This window comes from Halictus rubicundus, chromosome 6 (assembly GCF_050948215.1).
Source record: "Halictus rubicundus isolate RS-2024b chromosome 6, iyHalRubi1_principal, whole genome shotgun sequence".
Lineage (NCBI taxonomy): Eukaryota > Metazoa > Arthropoda > Insecta > Hymenoptera > Halictidae > Halictus > Halictus rubicundus.
The window spans coordinates 6261367-6269064 of NC_135154.1; the positions used below are offsets into that span (position 1 = coordinate 6261367).

At 32.8% G+C, this 7698-nt stretch overlaps 1 long non-coding RNA gene across 1 annotated transcript; it reads right to left on the minus strand.

The window, feature by feature from the left end:
* Positions 1-2182: 2182 nt before the first annotated feature.
* Positions 2183-2844, minus strand: LOC143355041 (uncharacterized). Its single transcript, XR_013082437.1, has 3 exons — positions 2682-2844; positions 2441-2586; positions 2183-2298 (listed from the first exon to the last, which is right to left on the minus strand). It is a non-coding gene; the product is annotated as an uncharacterized LOC143355041 (long non-coding RNA).
* Positions 2845-7698: the final 4854 nt, after the last annotated feature.

The following is a 7698-nucleotide window of genomic DNA, read 5'->3' on the forward strand; positions in this document are numbered from 1 at the left end:
ATTTATCGATTTTGTCTTGCTGCAAGGTAAACAAGGTGTTTCAGGATTATAGGTATAAAATTAACGAAATAATATTTCTCTTTAAATTGTTTCCTGTTTCTTACCGGTTGCAAAAGCCAGAATAAAAGTTCAAACATTCGAATTATCGAAATGTTGATTTCTTATCCTTTGCAGAAGTTCGGCGCGAGTTGAAAAATATTAAACACCACGGTTTCACGAGCTTTCAAATAATTTAATACTTACAGTCTCGAAGCGTCTTGTATTATTTTATTGAATTAATTGTAATTGTATTATTAGACTGCGGAACTTTATGCAAATTAACATTTTTACAAAAGAATTAAGGGAACAAGAATTACAGTAAAATTTTATCTATTTCATTAATGAGTTCTGTGAATGAAATACATAAAATGAAACTGTATTATGCTTTAAATAATTTTGTATTGCATAAGTTTCTGGAAATTTCATACATTATATAGGTGCATAAAGATTCTTATTGTTATAGTCCTAAATATTGTCAACCAATATGTCGAAACACCCGTTTTTAAATAATTTACTATGTATACAATTGAAAACTTCATATATTTTGAGTTGCACTTTCATTAACAAACGATTGATAACAGCAATATCGATTAAAGATCATATTAATGGAACAGTCAAAATTTGTTTATTGATCTCAAGTGTTTTCTCCATCACAATCAGTAATACGTAGGGCATTTTAGATATAAGAGCGTGTAGTGATTTCTATATACAGTGTAACACCGTTATTTGACAAACTTTTCTATAGTTATTTCTCGAAAAGTTATCCTCCCTTCTTTTCACCGATCTTTGTTCCTCTGTATACGCGCGTGATATAAGTGATTTGTTAATGAAAATTTCAGTTTTCACGTTGCCACGTATGACTTCGTTTGTATAATTTTTCATTATGAAAGCTTTATCTGTTGATGGGTATTATCCTTTGAATAAAATTAATTTTTATATCGTCTACATATAACAAATTACCATATTATCTTCCGCCATTTTGTTGCAGTGAAGTAATCGAAACGTTCTCTTTGTGATCCTGTTTATCAGTTGCTTTACTTCTAAATTAGTTTCTTCTCAGACATTTACGATAGAGGAAGATATAATAAGAATAGATAGATAGAATAATCTATATAAGAATATAGAAGATATCTGCATTTTATATTTATAACAATTATAAACTATTTATCTATTAATTCAAGGATTAGAAATGCGTAGAGGAATTTATTCAAAAGTTTGTAATTAAATGTTTAATGATAAGAAAATCAAAACTTTTCAATCGTTTTATTGATTTTGTAGGTAAGGAACTATTGGAAATAGATGTTATTGTAATTTGTTGTATGTGAAGTTATATTCTATTGCAGCTGGAAAACAGTTTTTAAGTAGTCGTAATAATTTATTAAATTTGTACATAATACAAATTCGGCTTACAATACTATTTAAAATGAATTGCTTCATTAAACATTGTGGGTATAAAAAATATATAGAAATAAAAGTTTTCATTAGCGGATATGTTATATGATATTTCGTCTGACACATACCGACATTATCGTTTTCTAATTGTACCCATCGGTGCAATCTCTATGTATGTATTCATCAAAAACTTTTATTTTTAACCATGTTTTGAAAATCCCTATTGCAATTGCCACGTCTTTCTTATTTTGATTGGGTCATTCACCTCTCGGTAAAAGTTCATTCACCTCACAGTAAATAAAATTTCTCAATTTATTGCACAATAAATCTGGTCATTTATGAACCCTACTACTCATAGTAGAAAGTATGCGATACAAATGATTAGGAAAGGTAATTAAACTTTTATAAAAATTTTCTAGAACTTTTATTAACACATAGGCCAATATTTTTCTGCTACATTGTTTAAAAATATTAATTGACTTAACATCTTGCAAATGGCCGTGCTCTCACTGCCAAATATTTTTTTACTTGTATTAAAATTCGTAGCAAATTCGATCCAATCGTAAATTTTAGTTTATCTTATTTACGTACGCTTTGCGTAGATAGAATCAGTAGTGTAGTGTGTAATATGTGATTTTAATTACACTATTGTGAAATAGAGTAGTATGTGAATAATCTTGAATGAATTTTACATAAATAATGTAATGTTTATAAATAATATCTTTTATTCTTAGAATCGAACGGATATTTGTAACCGTTACGGAGTTTCTGCACTACTTTCCTCGCTACTTTCGATAGGTTTTTCAATCCAAATGATGTCATAAGGCGTAGCTTGTTTCAAGACTACGCATTTTTCTAAGTGAAATTCTAAAAATTTATAAAAAATAGGAAAAGTTAATCGAAGTAAAATAGAATTTTAAAGTATGTATTAAACAAAAAAATATTTCGAAAATTATAATAGAATGTTAAGTTTTTTTGACGTCCAAGTTAATAAATCAATTAAACTTACCTAAGAAGCATAGAAACGCATGTGCAGCATCACGTTTACTATAAGTATCTGGTGCAATTATTTCGTGAAATTTTGCAAGTGGACTGTCGTCCCAATGGACATCTAATAATGCGCGTAATTCTGTTTTAGTTATAGCTGCCTTAGCACTGTAATGAAAATAAAACAAAAATAGTAGATATACTACACAAAAGAATTAATGGGAGAACCATCAAATCTACAATTAGAGAGAATAGAAACTGACCTAGAAAAACTGGACTTGGATGTATTGTTATGTCTTCTTAGTGATTTTGGTGATAGTTCAGTAGTTTCTCTGAGAAAATTAATCAAGTATCGATCAGTTCAGAATGAAATTTAAAGTAATGATATATTTATATTCAAATTCTTCATACTCAATAATTTCCGGTAGAGCTGCCGAAGTTTCATCGTTTTGTTTTCTTGAGGTTTCTATTTGTTCCTCAGGAAATTTCGGTCGTACGTCTTCAATTAAAAGACTTCGTGTCTTTGAATGTGAGCTCATTTCGATAGCAGATGCTGCAATCTTACTAGACATATCAACTGTTCTTCCGTGTATTTCGCTTGCCTCATTTGCTCGCATTGTTTCATCGTCTGTATAATTAAGATAGAAAAGTTCTTGAAAACAATTACAGATGTAGCTTTACAGCAGCATAAAAAAGAAAATATTACGGCCTAGAACAGGTAGAGAAAAATCAATGTCTATGTGAGGAAATTCATTATCTGTTACAGGCCGAGTGATCATGTGTTGAGAGAATAGTTTAGCCAGTGGTTTCCCCAATGATCTGTGTGTAATCTTTGAACAAGGTTGTTGGAAATAATATTCTGCTAAATGATGGTGTATATTATGTGGACGATGCTCCTACAAAATAGATTTATGTTAACTGATAATATTTTCGTATGATATTCTTTATTGACATTGTCAGTCTTCGCACTAATTTCAAAAATTATTTATCATCTTTCGACATAAATCTGCATATATTTGTCATCCGTAGTTTTATGTACGTTCCCAATATTTAGCATTAAAATGCTTACTTTAGTATGCGCTATAACATTTCTAATCCATTTCTGCATCTCAACATCAGATAATGTAGTTTTATTATCAACAAATATTTTTCTTCCTCTTCGTGATTTAAGTATCAATTCTTCCTCCTCGATAATATGAACTAGTCGATTCGGAAATTCTGTTAGAATAACAGGTCCTTGGACTGAGACTTCTGTAGGTTCCACAACAGACTCTGGCACAATTGGCCCTTCGAGTACTGACGAAGGTACTTCATCGTGCGCTAATAACGGCACCTCTACAGAAGCTGCCGTTTGTATTTCTTCTGTGCTTATCTGTATAATTAGGAAGTAGGGATAAGTAAATGTGTTATTGTAGATGTAACTACTGCTTTCAAAATGACTATATTCTTTATCCAAAGTTTCCATTCTCCCTCAACTTAATTACACACCTTCCTTTTTTTCGTAGGAGTTTTGGAAAGTGATTTGCTAGGTCTCTTTGTGGGCGTTAGAGGCATTTTGAACGGGATATCTAAAAAATGTTACTGATGAAATTACTCAATTATAAATATAAATACTATAACGTATTAATATTTTTTAATGATCGTTTAAAAAATATTATGATGTAATGACCTCCAACATCTTTGTTTATCATTTTCTTTCTAATCTCAATTGTTTCAACGTCAAGATTATTCAGATCTATTGGAGGAACATCTACAGTTTCTTCAGTAATTTCCTGCGCTTGAGACCAACGGCATGTCCGTATTTCTTTTCTAGATAATGTAGAAAACATAAGAAGAAAAACATGAATCAGACAAATTTCTTTAAACATTAATTAAAACGAAGTAGATAATTAGTACACTGATTTAATGTAATAAGAGACACATAAAATATTTTCACGCATCCCAAAGATTATTTACATACATACGTATCAATGCATCAAAACACATTCATTCTCTCTTCCTTACACTTATCTACAGAAAATTTAAAACTTAAATATTGTTAAATGGAGTTCAATGCTTTCGAATCATGAAAACGGAAAGGAATGGAATGGAGATGAAAATGTGGTGACTAACAGAAATTGTCCTTCTGTTTGGGGAAAGAGGAAACGGTCCATTTCATCATTGGTTAATTTTCCAAAATTCAGTTCATCTTGCACCTATATTTATGACCAGATAATTAGAAATTTAAATAAACGCAGACCAAGCTACAGAATGTGCATTAAGTAATTGTAATTACCATATGGTCAAATACGAAAGAGTCGTCCATGATTAAATTCAAGTCTGGCGCTGCTACTCTATCGTCGAAGATTTCGAAAAAAGGAATTTCTGGTTCCTTTAACGTCAATGCTAGATCGAACTTCTCATTCCCTCTGAAAAATAATATTTTCTGTAATAGTTTCTGCGAACGCAAATAGTAGTAATTCGAAGTCCTGAATTTGGTGAAAAATGACTTTCGCCTATACGTTACTAACATCTTTTCAGTGTAAATGTTATATTGCGTACAAAACCTCTGACAAATTGGATACAAAACCTCTGTAATATCATTAACAAAAATCATTGAAATATATTCGAGAATGTGCCTTCTCGCGTTATTATTACCTGATCTTCAGATGATGAAATTCCCAAATCCTTACAAGTAGATCCTCTATAATAGAAAAAAGGATTTACTGCTTATCATGTAAATGCACAATAAAAAAAATAATACAGTCTTTTCTCGATATATGTCCCAAAACTATCCCCACTGCCGCGGGGTATACCTCGTAAATTATATCATATTTAGTATCATTTTTTCATTAGAAAAATGCCACGAATATGTTGGCGAAAGTCCCATAAAAGAATAATGGAAAATAAAGAAGTTTTGTTATTGGATTAGCAGTGGTTCACACCGATATACCCGACCCGTATTATGTTACACTCCTCGACGACCGAGGCCACTCGAGCTTCGTTGTCCTTTTCTACGTTCGGCGAGGATCAAAGAATAGTATCTCCTAGCCGATATATGTCACTGGCTAAGCCCGTGTTGTGGACATATATCGAGAAAACACTGTAGTTAGAAATCTTCTCGCTAAACTGTCGGAATTTCTATAGGTATCATTTCTGTAGCGATAACATGTATGGAAAATAACATTGATGACATTTCTTAATTGTTTATAATATGAAATTACCTTGAAGTAGATTTGTCTGATAAAATAATATTTTCGCGGTACCGTACATTAATTGCGAAGAAAGGTAGAGGCTGAAGTTGACCTTGGCCACGTTACCACGGTCCCGAACTGTTGTTAATATTTCATCGCTGGAAATTAAATAAATAATAAGATTCGGAGACAAAATAAAGTAAAAACGAATTAGTAATTTTATATCTTTAATAATGCCGAGAGATTTCTGTTGTGATCATAATTGCCTGCATGTGGAGCGCCTACAGCTGATTAGTTTGACTTAAGATTAGACCAGCCCGTTCTGTTATCGCCCGTGCGGGCAAAGAATTTGATTCCCCGGGCATAATCGACTTGGCGGGCAACGAACCACGCCTCCTTTCGATGGTTCAGCCTATGACAATATTTCTCCAGCTGACGTCACATTGCCCTCAGCTATGCTCGCGGGCATCGGCGGGTGCTCGTGCCCGCCGCAAAGTTTGTCGAACAGGACTGGATTAGACCTTGATTAAAAAACTTAAACCTGCTGTTCATAGGTCATTTCAAGGTCAAACGAATACCAGCACGATATGTGCCCCATGATATGCTATTACTTTTGTCTTAATTATTTTTTTGTATCTTTCGTATTTTTCGAACTGTTCTCCCCCAAAACGCACACACCGTATATAATTTTTTCCTATTTTTCTTTCTTTTTTCAAATGAATCTTTTTTTCAGAGAATTGATAAATTTGTTTGCATTCCCATTCTTCTACATATAAGCAGATGAATAATATCAATTGATTTCAATTAATGTTTTTAACCAAAGAGTAAGTATATCTTCTTCGAATTTGAAGCTAGAATCATCTAACCACAACAAAAACTCATAATTCGTAAACGCTGGGATTTGTCTACTAAAAGTTGTAACTCCGATCCTACCTTCCGAAAATGATCTAATATTTCTCTTTTGTTTAGTGCAAGTAACGGAACAATAACGGTATATATTATTATAAGTAATGGAAATATTCAAGGTGTGTAAGTTGCGTGGACCACCCTGTATGTATAATTGAATTTGTTTCGGTGCCACATGCAACATGGCATAGAAAGATTACGAGGTGTCGTTTAACAGAGTTGGTGGTTTAACAAAGGTGACATCGACTTTTAATTGAGAAATTAGCATTCTTGCAATTTTTATTTTCGCTTAGAAATAATAGCTTTTTTTTGTCAAACTATCGGAAGTGTCAAAGAAAGACGTTACGACCGTTACACTAAACAGTATTATCGATAACTAGTAGAGAATCGTGAAGACAATTAAACTAATCGACTACAAGTGAAAACTCGAAAACAAATGCACGAACAAATATAAAATAATGATTTTACCAGAGTGCAGGTATTTTAATACTTTCAAGTGTTATCCGTGTGACAATCCTTCTAAACCTTTTCTCAGTGAGAGTCGCGGCTAACCAGCACCGGGCCAGTTTTCCTCTGTTTCGAAGACAAAGAAGTTCCGTGCAGTAAAACATCCTAACAGACAATACTTGTATATTAAAGTGAAATGTAACAATGGAGTCAAATGCGAATCGTCACACAGTCGCGTTCGTTTCTTTCAGATGTAACGACGAGGAATAGGATGCTCGAAAAATCGATCTGCAATCGAATAATCGATTTTGTACTTTATGAACAACTTCAGATCTCCGAGTGCGCATGCGCACACAAGCATATATATTCCGTGAATATACATATATCTCAACGACGCGACTGGGCCAGCGTAACGAAAGCATAACTGCCGTGTCGGGGGACTAACAAACAATTTCGAAACCTTTTGTTTACAGGAAAATGCGTTGCTCGAAGACATCTGGAAAATGTCGTCGCCTGTTATCGCTTATGAAGGTATGTATCTTGTGCTACATGTTCATATTCTATCGACGACGGCGAATGTCGTTACAACAATTAAGAAAGAACAAAAAAAGAAGTGTTGAACGAAAGGACAAAATCGATTCGAGTATTGCTACTTTTCGGTCGTATTCTCAGTTCATGACTGACATTTTTCCACTTGTTCACTGATTGATTGGTGGCTTACAATAGTGAGTTACCTTACCAACCATTACTTTGT